We start from the raw sequence: 27,476 nt of genomic DNA on the forward strand, positions 1-27,476 counted from the left end.
ACTAGGTTGACTGGAAAGAACATTACACCCATATTTCCGTATTTTCCCTTTGGGTATATCGAAGGTTTATATTGACATTTTTTGTATATTTTTGTGTAAGCAAAGGGGGCGGGAAAATGAGGGGGAAGACCAAACCAGGTAAAAGCGCCCCCCCGATATCCAGTCCCGGAGGGATACAGAGATATATGGCATGTAACAATGCGAATACCAGCACGCTGGAGGAGGGGCAGGAAAGCCCAAAACAAGGAGGGGGAAGGAGGTCAGGGCCGAGTAGACAGAAGTTAGGAGAAGAAGGTAAAGGCGTAAAAGCAGACGGGGCTAGAAGTGGGGGGACGAAAGAAATAAGTTCAAGCACTACAAGCACTACAACTCAAAGTTCGAACAGAGGCCAAGGGGAGAAAGGGGGGGAGAGAGCAATGGGAGAACCCATTCCCGAGGAAGAGACCCTGCGACCCAACCCCCAAGTGGATTCCGCCCCAATAAAAGAGATTCTGGGAGAAATGTTCGCAAAAATGGAGGCAGCCCTAAAGACAGAAATAGCGGGAGTGCGCGCAGATATAGGTAGAGTTCTGGGGAGGGTAGAGGAGATTGAAGAGAGAATGGACAACCAGGAGCTGAGGATAGAGGAGATAGCAGAACAGGTTCAGAACCTACGGAGAACAAATAGGTCCCTCCTCTATAAACTAGAAGATCAGGAGAATAGGGGTAGGAGGAAGAATGTACGTATTAAAGGCATCCCTGAAAAATATGGTGCCGCAGAGCTGAGTAAAATAGTGCAGCAGGTTTTCAATCCATTATTACAAAGGGAGCCAACGGAAAACATAAAATTAGATAGGGTCCATAGGATCGCAGCCAGGGGAGGAGTAAGCAGGGAAGCAAAACGGGATGTGATAGTGAGGTTTCACTACGTAGAGGAGAAGGGGCAAATAATGGAGAAACTAAGGGCAGTGTCAGGGATCCCCTTTGAGGGAACAGAACTGCGAATATTTTCAGATTTAGCCCCAGAAACACTGAGGAGAAGAAGACTCCTAAAACCCCTTACGGAAGTTATGAACGCGGCGGGCATCTCATATTAGTGGGGTTTCCCAGCGTGTTTGTGGGGGCGAAGAGACGGCCGTTCGGCGGTGCTTCGCTTTCCGGAGGATTTAAGAGGGTTTTGTGAGATCCTAGAGATTACCCCCCTCCGTTACCTGGTTGGCAGGAGGAGATAGATACGCACTCCCCCCAAAGAAAGCTAAGATGGCAGAGAAGGAGAACTAAAGAGAGGAATGATGGAGAGGAAGACAACAGATATAGGGGGCAGCAATGTTGAGGGTAAGAAGGGTCCTGTGGGAAGGGGGGGAGGTGGGGGGGGGGAGTCGTTGTTACTGGGTAGGTACTACCAGGTATGAACCCCCAGGTAAACATGGAGTATAGACGCTGTCTGAGAGACAGGGTCGGGTTCATGTACACACAAAAGGGGGGAGAGACCCCCTACCAATGGCTGCAGTTGCAGAGTTGGGGGAGAGGGAGGGAGGTGGGAGGGGGGTATGGGGTTTTAGGTAGCGGGGGGGTGTGTTTTTTTATTTTTTTTTTATTTTTATTTTTTGTCCTTCGCGTCCTCCTGGTCCGCTGGAATGGAAAAGCCCATTCTGGGTCAGCGCTCGGGAAGCGATAAAATAAAATAATAGAGGCCAATGGTTTCTATTAACGTGATAACATACAATGTAAGGGGATTAAACACAAGGGAAAAAAGGTATAAAATTAATAAAGAACTCCAATTCATGGGGGGAAAAGTTATATGTCTTCAAGAAACATATATCACTAGCAGCTCAGGGATAAATTTATCATCGCACCAATTCCCAATGTGGTTCTATGGAGACTCCACATCAGCGCACTCCAGAGGAGTAGCTATTGGCTTTGAAAACTCAGTAAGATTTGAGATCGATGACCGAATGACTGACCCAGATGGGAGATACCTATTTTTAAAGGGCAAATTGGGAACTATGCAATGTACGATTGTTAATGTGTACGCACCTAATAGTAACCAAGAGAAGTTTCTGTTGAGAGTATTAAGTAAATTAGAAGAATTTAGAATGGGTATGGTAATTTTAGCTGGTGATTTAAACTGGTGCTTGGATCCTAAGTTGGACTCCTCAGGGGGTGGTTTACGGGGGGCAGAACACCGCTACAGGAAAATAAATAAAGCATTTACCAACGCTCAGCTACAGGACGGTTGGAGGATTACCCATCAGAAAGATCGGGACTATACCCACTTCTCCTCAGTACATAAAACCTTTACAAGATTAGACTATATTTTTGTAGGACAACAATTGGTAGCCAATTTAAAAAAAGCAGAAATTAAGCCAATCACCCTGTCCGACCATGCCCCGGTAAAAATCCAACTAGAAATACAGGGTCAGATGGGGACAGGAAGTGCATGGAAATTAAATGACTCACTCATCCTAGAACAAGACGTAAGTTTAAAAATCTTGCAGGAATTAAGCGATTTCTATGAGACGAATGATACAGGAGATTGTTCAAAGGCTACTATTTGGGAGACTCATAAGGCGGTCATTAGGGGGATTTTGATTGGAATTGGTGCAGGGAAAAAGAAAGACAGGGAGAAGGCGAAGGGACAGCTATACAAGAAGATCGAGGAATTAGAACAAACTACCAGACCCAGAGGGCTCCAGAAATCCCAGGAATTACAAAAAAAAAAGAGAGCTGGAAGAATTCCTAGAACAAGAGAGGAGGACAGCTTTCCATAAAATAAATAGGGAGAGACATCTGTGGGGCAATAAGTCAAGTAAGTGGCTAGCTAGAAGAGTTAAAGAACAGAAAAATAGGACTTATATTCCGAGGATTAGAGATAGGGAGGGGGAGATGAAGTTCGCAACACCGGATATCGCAGAGAACTTCCAGTCATACTATAGCGCCATATACAACATAGGCAGGAGAAGGGAGGCAAAGGAGAAAAGGAAAGAAACGATCAGGGATTACTTAGAGAAGTTTAAATGTTTAAAAGTGACATGTGATGCTCTTCAGGAATTAGAGACCCCTATCTCAGTTACGGAAGTGGAAAGGGCAATTAATGAAACAGCTATGGGGGGAAGTCCCGGACCGGATGGCTACTCTATCTTATATTATAAAAAATTTAAAAATTTTCTAGCACCCAAGCTTTGTGATTATTTCAATGAGGTGGGGGACGGGGGGGCCTTCCGTGAAGAGGCCCTGCTAGCCCACATCACATTGATTTTGAAAGAAGGAAAGGACCCAGCAGCGATGGAGAGTTACAGGCCGATCTCATTATTAAATACAGATGTAAAACTCTATGCGAAAATTTGGGCTGAACGATTGAAAACTCTCCTCCCCGAGTGGATCCATACCGACCAGGTGGGATTTGTCAGGGGACGAGAGGGGAGGGATAACGCTCTAAAGTCAATAATGCTGATACAGGAAGCAATTAGAAGAGAGACTCCCACGCTGCTCTTGTCGGTGGATGCCGAGAAGGCATTTGACAGAGCAGATTGGGAGTTCATAAATGAGACCCTGGAACATTTGGGGCTGGGTGAGAGAATGATGCAGAGGGTAAAAGCATTGTATAACAAACCGACAGCCAGGATCAAGGTGAATGGCTCCCTGTCCCGCCCCCTTGAACTATTCAATGGGACGAGACAGGGATGCCCCTTGTCCCCGATCCTTTTTGTGATTGCCTTGGAGCCGCTATTGGCGGCAATCCGGGGCGGTCAGGACATACGGGGAATAGTGGTGGGAGGTAAAGAGTATAAGGTGTCTGCATTTGCGGACGACCTGCTCTTGTACGTGACACACCCCAGAATATCAATACCAGCGATAGTGAAGGAAATAGAACAATATGGTCGAATATCTAATTTTAAAATTAATCTAAATCAGAAATATTAAATTTGAATGTATCCAAAGAAGTTCAGAATGACTTAACCGCAAGCCTACCTTTTAAATGGAGTGGAGGGGAACTGAGCTATCTAGGGATTAAATTAACGGTAAAAAAAACGAATTTGTACGAAGCAAATTATATACCTTTACTTAATAAAATTAAATCCCAAATGGAGAATATGAAACATAAAAGAATATCGTGGATAGGCAGAGTGAACGTAATAAAAATGTTCATACTGCCGACGGTATTATACACATTTCAAATGCTTCCCATCGCCCTCCCGAGTAGTTTTTTCAGAAAATTAAAATCTCTTGTCCTCGCATTTATATGGTACCCCAAAAAATCGCGTATTGCACACAAGGTCCTTGTAAAGGAGAAGGAAAAAGGAGGAGTGGGTCTCCCAGACTTTAAAAAATATTATGAAGCCATAATATTATCCAGGATAGTAGATTGGATACACAACCTCGAGGGGAAGAGCTGGGCAGAGTTGGAAATAAGATTAAGTGGGACAGACTTAGCAAAAATGATTTGGATACCAACGCAAGTAAGGAACCTAGGAACAGGTACTAGTACAGTCACAAGGCACACATTGAGAACATGGGATAAAATAAATAAGTCACATAACTGGACATGCAATTCCCCCTTAATGTCAATACTAGACACAAAATATTTTTTGCCAGGAATGGAAGAGCGGATGTATTATAGTAGATGGGCACAGAAAGTAGAAGTAACACTGGGAGAGGTGACGAAAGGGGATAGGATCCTAACATATAGGGAAATTATCCAACAATGGGGACACAGACCCCTAGACAAATGGAGATACAATCAACTAGCACACTTCACACAAGGGCTTCCACAGCCCCTACGAGGTATGAATGAGTTAAGGCCACTAGAAAAATTATTTAAGGACCCACATAGCATAGTGAAAAGGATATCTAAACTATACAAAATACTAAGAGGTGAGGGAGAAGGGGAATTACCTGCATATTTAGGGAAATGGGAAGGGGAATTGGGGACACTTAGAAATGATGAACACAGAAGAAAAATCTTAAAAATGACATATGCACTAGCGAAAGATTCACGAACATATGAAATGGCTTATAAATTAATAGCGAGGTGGTATATGACATCCATAAGAATGCAGAAATTAAGAAGGGGTGAGGATTTGATGTGTTGGAGGGAATGTAAAGAACAAGGCACGTTCAAACACATATGGTGGGATTGCCCAAAAATAAGACCCTTTTGGGATAAGATAATTGAAAATATATATCTGATAACTGGAAAGAGGATTAGGAAATGTCCATGGACTTGCCTGTTCCACGACTCAGACATGGGAGTAAGGCAGTACAAAGCCACCCTCATCCCTTATCTCTTGAATGCAGCCAAAGCCGTAATACCAAACCATTGGGGAGATCCCCAGGGGCCGACAATCCTAGAGTGGGTGAAGAGGGTGGAGCAGATTAGACTGATTGAAGATTCGATCAAAATAACCCAGGAGCCAGAAAGTGTAATCCAAGGGAAATGGCAACAATGGCTGACATTCATAGAGAGTGGGAACTGTCATGTCTGATTAATAGGAGCAGGGAACAGGGGAGGAGGGCGAAGGACACGGGCGGAGAATGGGGGGCACAGCTCCGTCCGATTAAAATTATTTTTATTTTTTTTGGCCCGCGGGGGAGGAGGGGGTTTTATAAGTGTATTATGTAAGATGAGAGGTGTAAGGAGTCTGTAGCTTTGTAACACTCTGTACGACTCCACCCTCAAGATTTGTAAAATGATGTGTGAATAATGTACGAAAAATAAAAATAAAGAATATATAAAAAAAAAAAATGCCCTCCATCTCTATCCTACAGATTTGGCGATGAAGAGGGGGAAAGGCATACAGTGGGGAAAATAATTATTTGATCCCTGCAGATTTTGTAACTTTGCCCACTTACAAAGAAATGAAGGGTCTATTTGAATTTGAACACACGATCGGATTTTCCGCAGACAAAACCTCAGACTTTTGTCCGAAGGCATGTACCTGGATTTTGTCAAGGAATTGTTGGCCAACAAACACGAACGTAGTGACGCACTACATGGTTTTTCAGCTCTGTAGCGCCACCCTTTGGGCTCCCTCTGCTAATTTCATGTTTGTAGAAGTTGGTGAGTGTTGATTCACACTTTTCATTTCATGCTTTTCAGTTCCCTCTTTTCATTTCATGCTTTTTAGTTCATTTGTGAATGGCGGTTCATCAGCCAGACATGTTGTGGAATCGGAGGAGATAACATGTTATTTATTACTGGCCTTGGAGTTATTGCTTTGACCCAAACCCAGTCAAGGAACAGGAGGAGGAGGATTTCTTAGGCCAAAAATGTATTGCTTTATTAATTGTGACCAATTATGTCATATGCCTTTGCTGTGGGAGCTCCAGGAGAATAATCCAGATGATTTTTAAATTATCTCCGGATGATGGACCCCTGCTTTCACCAACTCTTGGCATTATTGACCCTCTATATTAAGAAGTAGGACACATGCATGAGGCTTTTATTTTATTTTTTTGGTTGAATAATGATTTGATTTGGTATATTTTCTATATTGGTTGAATAGTGATTTGATTTGGTATATTTTCTATATTTTTGGATGCATAGAAAGCACTTTTTGGTTCATTTCTATTGGCAGAAAGCATGTCATTTTTTTTTTTTTTTTTTAATGCACAATAAATAAAATGTGTAGAATATACTTGATCGTGTTTTACCTCAAATGACAGTTTGGGAGTAGGCAGTTACATTTAAAAAAAATACAATGTAAAATTGGCAAGGAACACCAACAGTATCTTTGATCTTAAAAACTACAGGATAATGGTGTTGTGGTAACTGCCCCCCCCCCCCCAAAAAAAAAAGCATAATAATATTATTCTTGATATCACTAGAAAATAAAGCCTTTTAAAATATGTTTGCCATAACTCCATCAGTATCTCCAGCAAAGCAGCTTCATTATTATCCCATTAAATAAAGAAGAGAATGTGCACTGAATTTCGAGATTTCATAATTTGCCATGTCACGGATGTTAATTCTCCATTATGAATGCTAGTTTACAAGACTGACCCCTTCTGACTCGTCCTTGCTTCCGAGCATGCATGTTTGTACTTTGGACTTTTGTCCGACGGACTTGTGTACACACGCTCGGAAAATCCGTCAACAGACATTTGTCCGTGGAAAATTTTAAAGCCCGTCATCCAACATTGTCTGCGGAAAATCTGACAACAATTGTCCGATGGAGCATACAAATTGTCGGATTTTCTGCCAATAGCCTGTCAACACACATTTCCCATCAGAAAATCCTATTGTGTGTGAGAGGCAGAATATCCAGAAAAAAACACGATACAAATGTTATAAATTGAGTTGCAGTTCAGTGAGAAAAATAAAATATTTGATCCCTAAGCAAAACATGACTTAGTACTTGGTGGAGAAATCCTTGCTGACAAGCACACAGGTAAGATGTTTCCTGTAGTTGGTGATCAGGTTTGCACACATCTAAGGAGGGATTTTGGTCTACTCTTCTTTACAGATCTTCTCTAAATCTTCAAGGTTTCATGGCTGTCACTTGGCAGCTTGAAGTTTCACCTCCCTCTATAAGTTTTCTACAAGATTAAGGTCTGGAGACTGGCTAGGGCACACCAAGACCTTAATATGCTTCTTCTTGAGCCACTTCTTTTGTTTCCTTAGAGGTATGTTTTTGGTCATTGTCATGCTGAAAGACCCACCCATGAGCCATTTTCAGTGTTCTGGCTGAGGGAAGAAGGTTTTCGTCCAAGGTTTTACAATACATGGCCCCATCCATTGGCCTCTCAATGCTGCAAAGTTGGTCTGTGCCTTTAGCAGAGAAACAGGCTAAAGCATAATGTTTCCACCCCCATGCTTGACTGTAGGGATGGTGTTCTTAGGATCATAGTCAGAATTTTTTCCTTCAAACACGGTGAGTCCCCCTCCTCAAGAAGGCACATATACAGTCATGGCAATGAACATCTAAATGATTCAGAGAAATTTAAAAATTTTCTAGCACCCAAGCTTTGTGATTATTTCAATGAGGTGGGGGACGGGGGGGCCTTCCGTGAAGAGGCCCTGCTAGCCCACATCACATTGATTTTGAAAGAAGGAAAGGACCCAGCAGCGATGGAGAGTTACAGGCCGATCTCATTATTAAATACAGATGTAAAACTCTATGCGAAAATTTGGGCTGAACGATTGAAAACTCTCCTCCCCGAGTGGATCCATACCGACCAGGTGGGATTTGTCAGGGGACGAGAGGGGAGGGATAACGCTCTAAAGTCAATAATGCTGATACAGGAAGCAATTAGAAGAGAGACTCCCACGCTGCTCTTGTCGGTGGATGCCGAGAAGGCATTTGACAGAGCAGATTGGGAGTTCATAAATGAGACCCTGGAACATTTGGGGCTGGGTGAGAGAATGATGCAGAGGGTAAAAGCATTGTATAACAAACCGACAGCCAGGATCAAGGTGAATGGCTCCCTGTCCCGCCCCCTTGAACTATTCAATGGGACGAGACAGGGATGCCCCTTGTCCCCGATCCTTTTTGTGATTGCCTTGGAGCCGCTATTGGCGGCAATCCGGGGCGGTCAGGACATACGGGGAATAGTGGTGGGAGGTAAAGAGTATAAGGTGTCTGCATTTGCGGACGACCTGCTCTTGTACGTGACACACCCCAGAATATCAATACCAGCGATAGTGAAGGAAATAGAACAATATGGTCGAATATCTAATTTTAAAATTAATCTAAATCAGAAATATTAAATTTGAATGTATCCAAAGAAGTTCAGAATGACTTAACCGCAAGCCTACCTTTTAAATGGAGTGGAGGGGAACTGAGCTATCTAGGGATTAAATTAACGGTAAAAAAAACGAATTTGTACGAAGCAAATTATATACCTTTACTTAATAAAATTAAATCCCAAATGGAGAATATGAAACATAAAAGAATATCGTGGATAGGCAGAGTGAACGTAATAAAAATGTTCATACTGCCGACGGTATTATACACATTTCAAATGCTTCCCATCGCCCTCCCGAGTAGTTTTTTCAGAAAATTAAAATCTCTTGTCCTCGCATTTATATGGTACCCCAAAAAATCGCGTATTGCACACAAGGTCCTTGTAAAGGAGAAGGAAAAAGGAGGAGTGGGTCTCCCAGACTTTAAAAAATATTATGAAGCCATAATATTATCCAGGATAGTAGATTGGATACACAACCTCGAGGGGAAGAGCTGGGCAGAGTTGGAAATAAGATTAAGTGGGACAGACTTAGCAAAAATGATTTGGATACCAACGCAAGTAAGGAACCTAGGAACAGGTACTAGTACAGTCACAAGGCACACATTGAGAACATGGGATAAAATAAATAAGTCACATAACTGGACATGCAATTCCCCCTTAATGTCAATACTAGACACAAAATATTTTTTGCCAGGAATGGAAGAGCGGATGTATTATAGTAGATGGGCACAGAAAGTAGAAGTAACACTGGGAGAGGTGACGAAAGGGGATAGGATCCTAACATATAGGGAAATTATCCAACAATGGGGACACAGACCCCTAGACAAATGGAGATACAATCAACTAGCACACTTCACACAAGGGCTTCCACAGCCCCTACGAGGTATGAATGAGTTAAGGCCACTAGAAAAATTATTTAAGGACCCACATAGCATAGTGAAAAGGATATCTAAACTATACAAAATACTAAGAGGTGAGGGAGAAGGGGAATTACCTGCATATTTAGGGAAATGGGAAGGGGAATTGGGGACACTTAGAAATGATGAACACAGAAGAAAAATCTTAAAAATGACATATGCACTAGCGAAAGATTCACGAACATATGAAATGGCTTATAAATTAATAGCGAGGTGGTATATGACATCCATAAGAATGCAGAAATTAAGAAGGGGTGAGGATTTGATGTGTTGGAGGGAATGTAAAGAACAAGGCACGTTCAAACACATATGGTGGGATTGCCCAAAAATAAGACCCTTTTGGGATAAGATAATTGAAAATATATATCTGATAACTGGAAAGAGGATTAGGAAATGTCCATGGACTTGCCTGTTCCACGACTCAGACATGGGAGTAAGGCAGTACAAAGCCACCCTCATCCCTTATCTCTTGAATGCAGCCAAAGCCGTAATACCAAACCATTGGGGAGATCCCCAGGGGCCGACAATCCTAGAGTGGGTGAAGAGGGTGGAGCAGATTAGACTGATTGAAGATTCGATCAAAATAACCCAGGAGCCAGAAAGTGTAATCCAAGGGAAATGGCAACAATGGCTGACATTCATAGAGAGTGGGAACTGTCATGTCTGATTAATAGGAGCAGGGAACAGGGGAGGAGGGCGAAGGACACGGGCGGAGAATGGGGGGCACAGCTCCGTCCGATTAAAATTATTTTTATTTTTTTTGGCCCGCGGGGGAGGAGGGGGTTTTATAAGTGTATTATGTAAGATGAGAGGTGTAAGGAGTCTGTAGCTTTGTAACACTCTGTACGACTCCACCCTCAAGATTTGTAAAATGATGTGTGAATAATGTACGAAAAATAAAAATAAAGAATATATAAAAAAAAAAAATGCCCTCCATCTCTATCCTACAGATTTGGCGATGAAGAGGGGGAAAGGCATACAGTGGGGAAAATAATTATTTGATCCCTGCAGATTTTGTAACTTTGCCCACTTACAAAGAAATGAAGGGTCTATTTGAATTTGAACACACGATCGGATTTTCCGCAGACAAAACCTCAGACTTTTGTCCGAAGGCATGTACCTGGATTTTGTCAAGGAATTGTTGGCCAACAAACACGAACGTAGTGACGCACTACATGGTTTTTCAGCTCTGTAGCGCCACCCTTTGGGCTCCCTCTGCTAATTTCATGTTTGTAGAAGTTGGTGAGTGTTGATTCACACTTTTCATTTCATGCTTTTCAGTTCCCTCTTTTCATTTCATGCTTTTTAGTTCATTTGTGAATGGCGGTTCATCAGCCAGACATGTTGTGGAATCGGAGGAGATAACATGTTATTTATTACTGGCCTTGGAGTTATTGCTTTGACCCAAACCCAGTCAAGGAACAGGAGGAGGAGGATTTCTTAGGCCAAAAATGTATTGCTTTATTAATTGTGACCAATTATGTCATATGCCTTTGCTGTGGGAGCTCCAGGAGAATAATCCAGATGATTTTTAAATTATCTCCGGATGATGGACCCCTGCTTTCACCAACTCTTGGCATTATTGACCCTCTATATTAAGAAGTAGGACACATGCATGAGGCTTTTATTTTATTTTTTTGGTTGAATAATGATTTGATTTGGTATATTTTCTATATTGGTTGAATAGTGATTTGATTTGGTATATTTTCTATATTTTTGGATGCATAGAAAGCACTTTTTGGTTCATTTCTATTGGCAGAAAGCATGTCATTTTTTTTTTTTTTTTTTAATGCACAATAAATAAAATGTGTAGAATATACTTGATCGTGTTTTACCTCAAATGACAGTTTGGGAGTAGGCAGTTACATTTAAAAAAAATACAATGTAAAATTGGCAAGGAACACCAACAGTATCTTTGATCTTAAAAACTACAGGATAATGGTGTTGTGGTAACTGCCCCCCCCCCCCCAAAAAAAAAAGCATAATAATATTATTCTTGATATCACTAGAAAATAAAGCCTTTTAAAATATGTTTGCCATAACTCCATCAGTATCTCCAGCAAAGCAGCTTCATTATTATCCCATTAAATAAAGAAGAGAATGTGCACTGAATTTCGAGATTTCATAATTTGCCATGTCACGGATGTTAATTCTCCATTATGAATGCTAGTTTACAAGACTGACCCCTTCTGACTCGTCCTTGCTTCCGAGCATGCATGTTTGTACTTTGGACTTTTGTCCGACGGACTTGTGTACACACGCTCGGAAAATCCGTCAACAGACATTTGTCCGTGGAAAATTTTAAAGCCCGTCATCCAACATTGTCTGCGGAAAATCTGACAACAATTGTCCGATGGAGCATACAAATTGTCGGATTTTCTGCCAATAGCCTGTCAACACACATTTCCCATCAGAAAATCCTATTGTGTGTGAGAGGCAGAATATCCAGAAAAAAACACGATACAAATGTTATAAATTGAGTTGCAGTTCAGTGAGAAAAATAAAATATTTGATCCCTAAGCAAAACATGACTTAGTACTTGGTGGAGAAATCCTTGCTGACAAGCACACAGGTAAGATGTTTCCTGTAGTTGGTGATCAGGTTTGCACACATCTAAGGAGGGATTTTGGTCTACTCTTCTTTACAGATCTTCTCTAAATCTTCAAGGTTTCATGGCTGTCACTTGGCAGCTTGAAGTTTCACCTCCCTCTATAAGTTTTCTACAAGATTAAGGTCTGGAGACTGGCTAGGGCACACCAAGACCTTAATATGCTTCTTCTTGAGCCACTTCTTTTGTTTCCTTAGAGGTATGTTTTTGGTCATTGTCATGCTGAAAGACCCACCCATGAGCCATTTTCAGTGTTCTGGCTGAGGGAAGAAGGTTTTCGTCCAAGGTTTTACAATACATGGCCCCATCCATTGGCCTCTCAATGCTGCAAAGTTGGTCTGTGCCTTTAGCAGAGAAACAGGCTAAAGCATAATGTTTCCACCCCCATGCTTGACTGTAGGGATGGTGTTCTTAGGATCATAGTCAGAATTTTTTCCTTCAAACACGGTGAGTCCCCCTCCTCAAGAAGGCACATATACAGTCATGGCAATGAACATCTAAATGATTCAGAGAAGTGTTGTGGTCAGATAAGACCAAAATTGAGCTATTTGGCATTAACTCGACTCACTGTGTTTGGAGGAAGAAAAATGCTGACTATGACCTTAAGAACATCCCTACAGTAAAGCACACAGGTGGAAACCTGCTTGGGCCTGGTCTATTTGGAGCTGTTTGGGCATTGTCACCAACTACAAAAAAAGTTCTTACCTCAGTGCTTGCCTACAAGGGTTTCTCCACCAAATAATAAGTCATGTTTTGCTTGGGGATCAAATATTTATTTTACTGACTGAACCGCAACTTAATTTAAAGCATTTCTTTTGTGTGTTTTTCTGGATTTTTGGTTGATATTCTGTCTCTATCATTTAAAATACATCTATAATAAAAATTATAATTTATTTCTAAGTGGGCAAACTTACAAAATCTGCAGAGGATTATTTCCCCCACTGTAGGGTGTTTGATGTACCGTCCCGGTGTGGCAATGTCCAACTTAGCCCTCGTTGGGTTACCTTGCAGCCGAGAGGTCCAGTTTTGAAGGGTCAAATTAACTGCTCTGAGTTCCAAGATATTGATTATAATTTAGGCTCCCTCTGTTGACCAAATCCCAGTACTGAGAAGGCATCCAGGACTCCTCCCCAGCCCAACAGGCTGCCTTCCTTTGTGAACAACTTCCAGGTCATCGATAGAAAGAACTCCAGTGTCTGGTTAAAAATCCATCACCCCAGGACAAGCCTGGTCTTGCTGGTCAAGCATATGGGCAATCAAGAGCTTGAGTCTGCTTGTCCCATGCTGCCTAAATTGTGAGTTGCAGCAGCTTGAAGCATATGGTACTGCCTCGAATGAAGCTGGCATTAGTCCGTGAAGCATAAAGAAAAAGGAAATGGTTTACTAGCTCCTGGAAGTGTCTGAACATAGGGTGGAGAAACAAAAACTTGTCTGGGGTAAGGAAGACCATACAGAGGGCAACATACAAAATTAGGCTCTCTAACAGGGATGCCATGAGAGCATATCAGAGCTCGGTGCAGTGGACAAGCCAAAAAGAAGGGTAAAAATGGGTACTGCTGCATTCCTACAGCAAAATGCATGAAGCATTGATGTGCAAGTAGGCATTCTTTATGTCCACTGAGATTAAAAATTCTTCCAGTTGAAGGGAAAAAACTGACCTAGTTGATTTCATTCAGAATTTTTAAATGCCAAAGAACCTGTTGAGGATCTTTAGATCCAGAAAGGAACAAATCTACCTGCCTTTGGAGTGAGGCTGGCAAATTTGGCAATATACAGCAAGGTGGAGGCAAAACCAAACCAACCAGACACCAAAACTATAGCTTGTAGCCCCTGGACATGATGCTCAAAATCCTAAACATCTGAGATGTCCTGGGACCAGATGACCATGAAGGTTGACAGGCCCCCCCCCCCCCCCAACTATGACATTTGGGAGTACCCGTTCATTAAGCAGAAGGCTTATTCCTGGACTTGGCAAGTTTGGAAGTCCAGCACCAAAAAGGACGCCACAGTGACCAAGTATTAGCTGGAAAACTTAGATAGAAGTACTGTGAAAAGGACAAAAAAAGGGCTTCTCTCAAAGCATAGAGAAGATGTCTGTCCACTTAAAGGCACCAGCAAATAACCGAGACTTGCTGGGAGTGTCAAGGTTTATATTAGGTCTGCATTTTAAGCTTTATTTGCTGGTGTCAAATCACATAAAGACAGCTTCATACCCCGTGATCTAAGACTCTGATCCCATGTCTTGTAATCTGCAATTAGGAACAATTTATATTTGTATCCTAGAAGAGTGCATGTGCAGAGATCCAGAACTAGCGATTATCATGAAAATGTCCAACACAGCTCCTTGTTTTCTTCCAACAGAGACCTTCTAGGAATTATGTCTGAGGCCAGCATTGGTATATTATCAGTAGGTGTGTGAAAAATCCTAAGATTACACATGTTGCAGAGGTTCCTGTCATGTGTTTACCATCTCTCACAATCAAAATGTCATGGGTCCCAAGTGTTGGTATTGAAAAATGTATTATACACCTAAATGCACTTCATGAAATATGGTGCAGGCACAGATTCTTCATGCAGAGGGGTACAGTACTTATCTTAGCATCTTAGCAACTGTGGGCTTTCAGTACTGCACCAAGCTCCCACACAAGGAATCTATTTTAGCACCATATTTCTGAATAAGTGACCTGTGGTAATGAAACAAGTCTAGGTGCTTAACCACTTCAATACAAGGCACTTATACCCCCTTCTTGCCCAGACCAATTTTCAGCTTTTAGTGCACTTTGAATGGCAATTACTCAGTCATGCAACACAAGTTTTTATAATTTTTTTCACACAAATGAAGCTTTCTTTTGGTGGTATTTAATCACCACTGGGTTTTTTCTTTTGTGCGAAAGAAGTGAAAAAAGAGCAAATATTTTGAAAAAAAACCCCTTTTTTTTTAGTTTCTATGATAACATTTTGCAAATAAGTAATTTTTTTTTCATAACTTTGGGCCAAAATGTATACTGTTACATATCTTTGGTATAACCCAAATTAGTGAATATTATTTAGGCTGATTCACACCTATGTATTTTTTGTGCTTTTTGTATTTTGCAGATTTGCTCTAAAGAACGTGTTCCATAGGAAACCATGTTAAATGGGCTGTAGTGCAAATCTGCAAAATGCAAAAAAAGCACTAAAAATGCATAGGTGTAAATCAAGCCTTATTTTATAAGAAATTAATAGGGCCCTAGGCACTACCTCAAAGAGATATTATATGAGCTAAAACAGTATTTTGGGGGCCTCCAAATACCTCTCTGCTACACGAGGTCAGAGACCCACTTACACAGAGGGAAGACCACAATATCTTCTTTAGTAGTGAGATCACACTACTTATGTTTTATCGAGCTAAATGTGCAGTAAGGCTATGCAATGTGCACAAAAGTGCAAAAATGTGCAAAAAAGTGCAGCACCAACTGTTTTTATATCCCAAAATAGCTGCTAGAAAATCTTATGAAAAAATATATAAAGAAAATATCTGAAAAAATAAAAATAAAAATAATAATCGAGGTAGATGTAGAGTGCACAGTCAATGTGTAACAAGTCTCCAGAGCTAAGAGGTAAATATGAATCAAGTTAGGTGACCTTTCTGCTCAATCAGAAAGGTCCAGTGACTTCCGTGCTTGCCCCCCTCGGGTCCCCACTCACCAGATCTTTGTCCCCCTAAGGGGTTATGTGCATATAATTCCTCAGTCTCCAACTGCTTTTCACTCGATTCATCCACCTTCTTTCACTGCTTTGTGTCTAGGATGGTCCCCTTTAAGAAGGCTTATGGCAAGCAGATGGATCCTCAGAAGGAAAAAAAGCAGCTTCCATAGAGTAGTATGTTTGTCACCAAAAGTTCATTTATTAAAAAATTCTTATACAGATCAAGGCAAAAAGTATTTTAAACAAAAATAAAGGATAACATTTTTTTTATCTTTTATTTTTATTTTGGTTTTCTAGACACAAAGCAGTGAAAGAAGGTGGATGAATCGAATGAAAAGCAGTTGGAGACTGAGGAATTATATGCACTTAACCCCTTAGGGGGACAAAGATCTGGTGAGTGGGGACCCGAGGGGGGCGAGCACAGAAGTCACTGGACATTTCTGATTGAGCACAAAAGTCACCTAACTTGATTCATATTTACCTCTTAGCTCTGGAGACTTGTTACACATTGACTGTGCACTCTACATCTACCTTGATTATTATTTTTATTTTTACAGATATTTTCTTTATATATTTTTTTCATAAGATTTTCTAGCAGCTATTTTGGGATATAAAAACAGTTGGGTACTGCACTTTTTTGCACATGTTTTTGCACTTTTGTGCACATTGCACTTTATGAAACTTGGAGAACTGTATGTGGTTGTTTTTTGCATACTTTTTTTGCACACTTGTTTTGCACATTATTTGGACTTTATTACTACACGGATGTATTAATGATGCTCCCTCTCTCTTGCACATGGAGATACACAGTGTGGACCAAATGAACTTTATAGAAGTACTGTGATTGAGGATTTTACAATTATATTTATAGTTTTGACCTATATATAGAGTTTTTTTCAGTTTTTTACATTTATATTTGTGTACTACATCCCACAGTACAAGTACCCCCCAAATTACCCCTTTTTAAAAAGCGAGTTCTTTGAAGTTGTAATTTTTTTCCAGAATTCTTGGGAAAATTAAGACATTTTTTTTTTTTTTTTTTTTACACAAAATTATAAAAACAAGTTATTTCTCACTCACAAAATATGCATACTTCCAATTACACAAATTTCCAAAATACATTCTGCTACAACTTCTAAGTATGAAAATACCACATGTGTGAGACTTTTTCACAGCCTAGCCACATAGAGAGGTCCAACATGCGGTAGCATCGTCAGGCATTCTAGGAGCATAAATGACAAATAAAATTTTGATTTTACAATTTATTACACTTTTGAAAGCCCTGGAACACCAGGACAATGGAATTACCCACAAAATGACCCCACTTTGGATAGCAAACACCCCAACATATATTCTATGAGGTATTATGAGACTTTTGAACATGTCATTTTTTTCACAAGTTTTTGAAAAATGTGGAAAGAAAAAATATTTTTTTTTTGCACAAAGTTCTTAATTTATAAGATTTTTTTAACACATAGCATGTACATAGCAACAATTACACCCCAAAATATATTCTGCTACTCCTGAGTATGGCGATACCAGATGTGTGAGACTTTTACACAGCCTGGCCACATACAGACCATGCAGGGAGCACCATTAGACATTCTAGGAGCATAAATTACACATCTAATTTCATTCCTGCCTATCACACTTTTGAAGGTCCTGGAGCACCAGGACAGTGGAATTACCCACAAAATGACCCCATTTTGGAAAGTAAACACCCTGAGTTATATTCTATGAGGCATGGGCTGCAGACAGGTACTCTGCTGGGCTGGAGACAGGTACTCTGGTAATCTGATGGGCTGCAGATTGGCACTTGGGTACTCTGATGGGCTGGGGACAGCTACTTGGGTAATCTTATGGGTTGAAGACAGGTACTTGGGTACTCTAATGGGCTACAGATAGGTACACAAGTACTCTAATGGGCTGGAGACAGGTACTATGGTACTCTAATTGGCTGGAGACAGGTATTTGGGTACTCTAATGGGCTGTAGACAGATACTTGGGTACTCTAATGGGCTGGAGACAGGCACTCGGGTACTCTGATGCGCTGCAGATAGGTACTTGGGTACTCTGGGCTGGAGATAGGTACTTGGGTACTCTGGGCTGGAGACAGGTACTCAGGTACTCTGATGGGCTTCAGATGGGTACTTGTGTACTCTGATGGACTGGAGATAGGTACTCGGATAATCTGGACTGGAGACAGGTACTCGGGTACTCTGGTGGGCTGCGGATGGGTACTCAGGTCTGCAGACAGGTACTCGGGTACTTTGGTAGTCTGCAGATAGGTGTCAGGGCTAGGCTCAGCCCTCCTTTCTCAGAGCTCAGGCTGCTCAGCTGTTGGTTAATTGAAATACTCTTCATTCCACGGTGACTCACCTGATGATCATATCCTGCTCATCAATCAGCCTGCTGGCTATTTAAGCTGCTTGCATCAGAACTCCTGTGCCTTCACCTTGGTCAACACATTTGGATACTCTATGCTGTGTTTGCCTGGCTGACTTTCCCTTCTGGTTCCTGATTCTGTTTGCTGCCTCTGACTATGCTGATCTCTGGATTCCTGTTTTACTGGCTTGTTCTGACTACCTGCTCTGGTTACCAAACCCTGGCTATGTTTTAAGTACGTTTGCACTGTACCATTTTATTAAAGTGTGATTTTTACTGTACTTCTGTAATGCTCTTCATCTATTAAGTTCTTGTGGTAAAACCAAGGAAGCATAGACTTCTGAAGTGTATCAATGCTTTACTAAACAGGAAACAATCTGCACATACAAACTGTAGGATGCACAATACAACACAACTTATAGCTTACAAAATATGCCTACAAATATAAGCATGCACAATAGGTACACATTAAGTAAACTAAGCAGTTACTCAACTTAGGGGTCAATATATCCTTCATTGTTCCATGCTCAGAGTCCAACTCACAAAAGCCTCTCCAAAGTTATCCAGCTTCCGGCAGTCATGTCTTCCTCTTTGTCCTTCCAAGCACCTCTCTTGTCCAAACACATGTTTCTTTCCAACTCTCCCCAAGTCCCTCCCACCAATTTCCTGCATACACCAACTTTCTCTGTTCAGCTCCAAAACAAATCCATCTGCTTTATTTACATATCAATGGCGGGGGAAGGGCCTCTGTAAACATATGCTCTTACCAAACCTAACTCTACATTATTGCTATCAAGACAATACAAATGGCCATAGCAACACAACTTCTGTCTCAGTCTGATTCATAGTTCCTGACAGTAGGCAAAGGCCATGAATTCAGAAGATGCAGGCAATCCACTTGCTGGTAATATTTTTTCCAGATTGGATGAGCATGGACCAGTTTGCCATAGCGTTACAGACGATCCTGATTTGAACTGCTCACCTGGATCTTTCCACTGTGGCTGTTCCAGTTCAACCTTTGTTGCAGGCCGCCCCTGCTGCTGCTCCAGTCTCTGTGCAGGCACCCGCCATGAGTATTACTTCTATAAGAGGTATGTCTGGTTCCGCCCTGCTTCCCCAGTGATTTGGGGGCAATCCGGTTCAATGTAGAGGGTTTCTCAACCAGGTTGGGATATACTTTGAGATGCTGCCCCAGGCATTCCCCACGGACAGAAGCAAAGTAGGCTTCATGATATCTTTGCTTTCTGAGAGAGCCTTGGTCTGGACAAACCCTCTATGGGAGATGCAAAAACCCGTCATCCTAAGGTACCCAGCATTTGTGGCTTCCTTTAAAAGGGTGTTTTACATTCCCGCATGCTCCACTTCTGCTTCCAAAAAGTTCATGTCCATCAAGCGGGGTATGAGAACTGTTGCCGAATACGCCATTGAGTTACATACTCTGGCAGCAGAGGTTGCTTGGAACAATGAGGCCCTCGTGGCTGTTTTTTCTCATTATCTCTCGGATAACTTCAAAGATAAGATAGTAGCCCAAGATATTCCCACTGAGCTGGAGAAGTTGATCACGTTTGCTAATCTCATTGACACCAGACTTCGAGAGAGACCTTCCTATAAGGAGCGCTTGCGGAAGCCTCCTGTACATTTGGCTTCAAGCTTTGTAGTCCCAACCTAGTCTCCCTAGCCTCTCAGTACCGAGTCTGCCAGTGAGGTAGAACCCTTGGCGTTGAGCTTTACATGTCTCTCTGTGGATGAGAGGGCCTTTAGGAGGAGGGAGAGATTATGCCTTTATTGTGGCCAGGCAGGTCACTTTTTGAAGTCTTGTCCTACCCGTCTGGGAAATACCCGCACCTTGAGGTCTGTAGGTGACAGACCTTAGGTGGCATTGTTACGTCCCCAGCTATCCAGAAGGATAAGCCCCTGGTTCCGATTACCCTTTCTTGGTCTGAGTCATCCATCAAGATACAGGCTCTAAATCGACTCTGGGGCTGCAGGCCTGTTCATAGAAGGTGCCTTTGTGTTTAAGCTTTCGATTCCGCTGCAGCTTCGTCCAAGTCCACTTGCCATTGAGGCTATTGATGGGAGACCTATACAGCCTGCCCAGGTTACTCATGAGACCACTCCGTTGAACATGGCCATAGGGGCTCTTCATCATGGGATAATCCAATTCCAAGTCATTTCCTCACCCTATTTTCGGGTGGTTATTGGTTATCCTTGGTTACAGAGGAACAACCCCTCTTTTGATTGACTTTGTGCTGAGGTTCTTTCATGCTCGCCACAATGCAGTAATACATGTTTTCAGAAAGTGGCACCTCTTTACACTCCTCCCTGCCGAAGGAGTACTGTGATTTTAGCGACGTCTTTGACAAAGGTCAAGCTGGTAGTTTGCCACCGCACCGGTCGTATGATTGCAAAATTGACCTTAAACCTGGTGCCATACCCCCTTGTGGCCAGGTTTACCGTTTGTCTGTCTCGGAGGATAAAGCCATGGAGGAGTATGTTGCTGACACACTTTCTCATGGATTCATCCACATATCCTCCTGCTGGTTCTGGTTTCTTCTTTGTTAAGAAGAAGAGTGGTGAACTGAGACCTTGTATTGATTATAGGGGTCTCAATCATTTCACGATTAAGAATTATCCTTATGGTGGTTGACTGGTTCTCGAAAATGTCACATTCCACTTAAGAAGTTGCCCACATCCAAAAAACTGGCATCCATTTTTGCTCAGAAGATCTTTCAATTACATGGGCTACCCAAGGTTATTGTCTCGGACAGGAGTAGCCAGTTTGTATCCAGGTTTTGGCAACTCTTTTGTGCACAGTTGGGAATTCAGATTCCCTTTTCTTCTGCGTATGATCCGCAATCTAATGGGGCCGCAGAATGAGCTAACCAGTCTTTTGGAGCAGTTTCTACATTGCTATATTTCTGACCACCAAAATAAAAGGTTAGACCTCTTATCTTGGGCGAAGTTTGCTCACAATAGTGCCATTAATACCGCTTCCCGATTGTCTCTGTCTTTGCTGAATTATGGGTTCCAACCGTCCATGTTGCCTGACTCATTTGTTCCTCAGAGCATTCCTGCGTTAAAGGAGCATCTCCATGGTTTTTGTTCCACTTGGGTAAAGGTCCAAGAGCCCTTGCGACGTGCCAATGATAGGTATAGACTCCATGCTACCTGAGCCTTCCTTACTCTTTAGACCTTCCTTCTAATATATCTCTAATGTATTCCATGTCTCCTTATTATAACTTTTGGTGTGCAACCGCTTCACCACCTTGGTGCCACATCCTCACCCAGTACAGGTTGAGAACCATGAGCAGTATGATGTAAAATCCATCATTGACTCCTGTAGGTTCCATGGGCGTATACAGTACCTGGTTCATTGGAAAGGGTGCGGTCTGGGGGAGCGCTCTTGAGTCTCATCCTTGAACGTACATGCCCCTGTCCTCCTCCTTGCTTTCCATAGACGTTTTCTCCTCAAATCTGGTGGCCCTCCGAAGGGGGAGGGGTCATTGAGTCGGGGGTTTACTGTCAGGGTTGGGCTCAGCCCTCCCTTCTCAGAGCTCAGCTGTCAGTTGATTGCCACAGTGACCCACCTGATGATCATATCCTGCTTGTCAATCAGCCTGCTGGCTATTTAAGCTGCTTGTATCAGATCTCCCATGCCTTTCACCTTGGTCAACATATCTGGATACTCTCTGCTGTATTTTCCTGTTAAAGATTTTGCCTGGCTGATTTTCCCTTCTAGTTCCTGATCCTGTTTGCTGCCTATGCCAATCTCTGGATTCCTGTTTTACTGGCTTGTTCTGACTACCTGCTCTGGTTACCAAAACCTGGCTATGTTTTGACTAATTTTACACTGTTTGTACCATTTTATTAAAGTGCAATTTTTACTGCACTTCTGTCTCAGTCTGATTCATGGTTCCTGACAATAGGTACTCAGGTACTCTGGCCTGGTGACAGGTACTCGGGTACTCTGATGGTCTGCAGATAGGTACTCGTGTACTCTGATGGCCTGATGACAGGTACTCAGATGGGCTGGTGACAGTTACTCATGTACTCTTAGGGGTTGTGACAGGTACTCGGGTACTCTGATGGGCAGGTGACAGGTCCTCTTTATTACTGGGGGCAATAATACTGTCCAGCGGCTTGTTGACATTGTGATTGGACACAGCCGGTCACGTGGTAAAGAGCCAATTTCATTAGCTCTTTACCCTGATCCGGGATGGGCTCTGTCAGGATGACACTCCTCATCCCCAATCGCCACACTGCGCACCCCTAGGGACGCACATGGGTGCCGTGTATGAGGACAATGAATGTGACAGGCTGTGATTGGACACAGCCGGTCACGTGGTAAAGATCCATTTATCTTGGCTCTTTACACTGATCGGGAATGGGCTGTGTCCCAAGGGACATACCTCATCCCTGAAGTGGGCCCCAGGGAGCCCGCAGCAGTGGGCAAGAAGCAGAGGACATCAAATTATGTCCACCCAGAGGGAGGAGATGTTCCCGCCGGCATCATGTTACTTTGGCCCAGTAAGGAAGTTGTTAAAAAACACTTCAATACCAAGATTATCATGATTATTTTAGATTCCGGTCTTTTTGTTAAGTTTTTATACATTTAAAAAAAGCATTCAATTAAGGTAAAGAAGATAAATACTGTTACAGTACATCTCAACAATTGCTAGAATGCTAGAGGAAAGAGCAGGTTCTAATGAGGTCATCTCTCTTATTTGACATTCTTGCCTGCTGTTTTACTTTCATCAAGTGCCTAAACAAAAACAAATTACCATCAAGTAGAAATTTTACTTGGTCATCCAAAGAAAGGAAAAAGGTGGCAGGGCAAGGGGGAGACAAGAAGGAGGTTAGAGATAAAAGATCGAAATAGAAAAGATCGGTTCAAGATCCGCAGGTTGCACTAGACCCTCTCCAGGTACCGTAGCAAAGGCTTCCAGGTCTTATAAAACTTTCACTGGGTATTATTGAGGGTACATGAGAGTTTATCGTTAATCATTGTCCAGTATAGTTTTTGAGTAATGTATTTAAGTGAGACCACCGACTGATTCCAACACCTAGAAATTGCAATTCTAGCTACTAGGATAATGTAGGATATACGTTTTTTTTGGTATTTAGGAGCCTCGATTTCTAGTTTCTGAAAAGGGGCAATTTCAGGCATTCTAGGGGATGTTCACCTCCATTATTAAGAGTAGTAGAGTAAAGGTTCTTATCCAAAATCTAGTGATTTTGGGGCATTGTCACACAAAAGTGGAACATGGTTCAGAGTTGTACACATAGCCTAAAACAAGAAGAGGAGGCTTGTGGGCATATTTTAGCAACTCTGCTAGGGACCATGTACCACATGAACAGCATATTGTAAATGGATTCTACTAGCTTGCGTTAAGAGATAGTTTGGCCAAATTATTAGCCATTTCTTGCCATTCGTCTAGCTCTAAAGTAATTTTCAAATTGAGTTCCCATTGGGTCATGTAGGGGAGTTTGTGCGTTGGAGTAACTCAAAGCCCATATAAGGTGGCCTCTCAGGAGTGTGGCAGCCTTGCAATAGAATTCAAAGGATGTTAGAGTAAGCAGGCGAGTCATCCTTTTTAGTTTTGATGCTATGAACAATGAAAATGGGGGTATCGAAAAACATTTTTTATTGTGATTATTTTATGTGGAAAAATTTACAGTATCTATATTATAGTAGGGCTGTTACTGTTAATTTTTGTGTTTGATTTTTTTTTTTTATCGATTCATCGACTAATTTTGATTAATTATAACACACATACAGATCCAACTACTTTTAGCTGATCTCCTTGCATTGCAACTCTGCATTAGTCAGTGGTAAATGTGGTATACACTCAACCAACACTAGTTAGTTTCCACAATCCATGACTTAACTTCACAGTTCACACAAATATGTTTTAAATTCAAACTGTAGCACTGACATAAGTAATTTTTTTATTAAACTTTAAGAAAATGTAGAAAGTTTGTTTAACTTAAATTATAAAACTTATCTGGTATATTGACTGTCAGTCACTTTATAGTAGGCAAGTAAGCATCACTTTAGCCAGTCACGCAGACATACCAGAGTGTTTACATTTTGTTTTGTTTTTTACAACCATGTTAAAAATGGAGGTTATCAAATTTGCCTATAGTTAGCTCATTGAATGAGCCCAGTTAACCACATCCATATTTACAATCACTGTCCATGCTGTCAAAAATCGGTACTCACCTCTCCGCCGGCTTCCGGGTCTTCAGGGAGTTCCGTGGGGGATTCGGTGATGTCACGGACATCAACGTTACTGGACTCCTCCCCCCTTCGCTTCATTAGCAGATGGAGGCACTTGGGGAAGGGGGGAGGAGTCCGGTGACGTCGATGTCCGTGACATCACCGGATCCCCCACGGAACTCCCTGAAGACCCAGAAGCCGGCGGAGAGGTGCGTACCAATAAAAAGAATTTTGTTTGATCAAAAAAATTAACGATTAATCGAGGAATTCATCTTTAATTTTCCCAGCCCTAATATATTGATGATTTAGTGTCTTTGACTGACTAAAACACAATCTTTATTTTTAAACAATGGTGCAGTTGTCACCAAATGTGTATTTTCAAGCTCTGGTTTCAAAGCTTTTTCTTTTGATATCTTTTACAGAAAATCATCATCTCCTTTAGAAGATAAGTAAACAGCAAGGGAATAAAGCTTATATGGTTTCTTTCCAAAAAAAATTTAAAATGTGACTGCAAACTGTGGTTTAAAGGTAACATCCTGAGAAAGTTTAACTGCAGAAACATTTTATATACCACATTTCATTGCTCCATTTACTGAAAATGAAGTGTCTGCTCTCCTCCAGCTTCCTTTACTACTCTCTACTATAACTTTTGCTTATATGTGAAGGGGATTTTGCTTGCCCGCTCAGTGATTCACATACACAGGTTACACCACTATATCCTAATTTAGTTTTCTGTGTCACTTGCATTTTTATTATATAACTAATCTGTTATATTACACTGATTACGCATTGTGAACTAAGCAGCCAGGGGACACAGGAAGCTGTAGAGCTGTCATCATTTTGGCTATTCAGGGAGGAAAATGTTTAAATCACAACCATGTCTACAAAATTACAAAGCTTTTAACAGGCAATATCATTCACAAATATTGGTGGGGACACTTTTTGGTTCTTTTTTAGGCACTGGCGACATTGTCAGGCCATGGATAACTCTTTTGCCGGTACAGATGTCATCTGTAGGCTGGTATTCAATAAGGAAAATAAGCGGGACGCGGGCTTTGGCACATATATATCCACTCAAATTAAATGGTCACTCATAGACCAATTACCGTGTAGGGTGCTGCTGCCATAACCAAAGAAACCAAAGAAAGAGCATATATCACAAAAGGCAGCCCAGCAAGAGGCACCGGGAAAGGGTTACTAATGACAGCAAAAATCTGATCATATTAGTGTTATCATAGTGGTTTGGTGAAGCTGTACTTTTTAATACTTTTTTATATTTTTGGGCCTGAGATTATGCCAATTTTTCTATAATAATATTTAAGATTTTTATGATAACTCTAATATGATCTGATTTTTGCTGTCATTAGTAACCCTTTCCCGGAGCCTCTTGCCGAGCTGCCTTTTGTGATATAAGGCAGTCAATATGGTTAGGTTTAGGCTTGCGGTAAACTGCTGCACCTTTAAAAAAGCGATCTGCGTTCGGATCACTTATTAGAGGTATTTGACAGGTGGTGAGGAGGCAATATGGCACCTCTTCACCCTGTTTTAACCCCAAAAATGTCTCACCAATATACCACAGCAACATGTATTATTTGCAGTTGTGGGGCGTTTGCATCACATTCCCTTGAATGGGTCTTGATAGGTGGTGGCACTGCCCGCTGAACATTGAAGGGGGAAATATTTTTGCTGTGGCAAGAAGCAGAGCATTATGACTGCAGGCATGTGATCAACCCCAGTTGCTGCCCTTGCAGATTAGGGGGGGGGGTTTGATTTGTCTATTTTTTGTTTGTTTATTAGGTGGGCTAATTTTTCTGAGGCAGAAGTTTTGGGCATCCTTTGTGTCATATCAGGTTTACACATTGGGCTTTGTCTTGGAAATCCACTCATCCTATTTCATACTATGTTAAAAAGTGTAATTGTGAGTCTAATTTATCATATCATGATCAGTGTTGTATTTGTTGGTCTTGTACTTACCGTATATTTATTTATGTTGCAGGTTCCATCATTTAATAATTCCCCTGAAGAAGACTAATACTATCCATAAGTTGAAACATGCTGCTGAGGCTTATTTATATAAGACAGATATACTTCAGTTATTAAAGATGTTTTGTGTGCTGGTTTTCTATTTCTATACATACTGAGAATTGTGTGCATACTGGTTTTTATTTTAACTACTGGACCTTTTTGAGTCTGTTTTTAGTGCTCTCTATTAATACAATTATTCTTTTATGTATACTTTTTGTGATTTAATGCTTGGTGCCTTGAAAGTCCCACTCCACATGTTGTTCAGATTGTCTACACTAGCTTGGGATGTGGCACTTTAAATGCATTTTGGTCTAATGGAGGCAACAATGTATTATAAAGTGGTTTAACTTTCTAAATCCTTTCTTTTGCTGCTAAGAAATCTACTGTGGAATATTATTGATGAAAACACATTTACACACTGAAAAACATAGCAAATCCTAACACTGAATTGATCAGGTTAATTTAAAATGGAAGTAAACACTAACAGTTTATACATTTTATGAAACCATTGAACTACTGAATAAGTCTGTAAGAGTTTTCTATCTTGGATAAGATTAAATACAAAATGAAGAATATTTCTACAGAATCCTAGACTTTAATATAACACGTGAGGCTCGGTTCACACTGCTGCAGAGTCCTATATGAATAAATGTACAGAGTAAATAAAGTGGTGCTGCGCTCTCAGTGTGAGAAATACTCAAATAAATAATTAAATAAAAAAATATAAATAAGTTCATGTGATAAAAAATTCAAAACATAAAAGGGAACAATTAATAACCAGGTGATGGCTATACTAAATATCACAGTGAAAAAAATTTATAAAATTAATATATATGTGAAAAAATAATAAAAATAAACACGCGGTGATTAGACGAATTAAAAACAAGATGATCGAACAAACTCTAAAGAATATAAATATGTGTGTATCCCAGTAAACAGTAAATAGTGTACTCAAGTGAAATTTCAT

At 41.2% G+C, this 27,476-nt stretch overlaps 1 long non-coding RNA gene across 1 annotated transcript in view; it reads left to right on the forward strand.

The window, feature by feature from the left end:
* LOC143964402 (uncharacterized) overlaps positions 1-27,017 on the forward strand; it is a 53,586-nt gene extending 26,569 nt beyond the window's left edge. The window contains exon 3 of the long non-coding RNA XR_013271130.1: positions 26,481-27,017. This is a non-coding gene — a long non-coding RNA (uncharacterized LOC143964402). The remainder of the gene's footprint in view (positions 1-26,480) is intronic.
* Positions 27,018-27,476: the final 459 nt, after the last annotated feature.

This window comes from Lithobates pipiens, unplaced genomic scaffold, assembly GCF_037356315.1.
Source record: "Lithobates pipiens isolate NorthernLeopardFrog02 unplaced genomic scaffold, aLitPip1_a1.2 Scaffold_8, whole genome shotgun sequence".
NCBI lineage: Eukaryota > Metazoa > Chordata > Amphibia > Anura > Ranidae > Lithobates > Lithobates pipiens.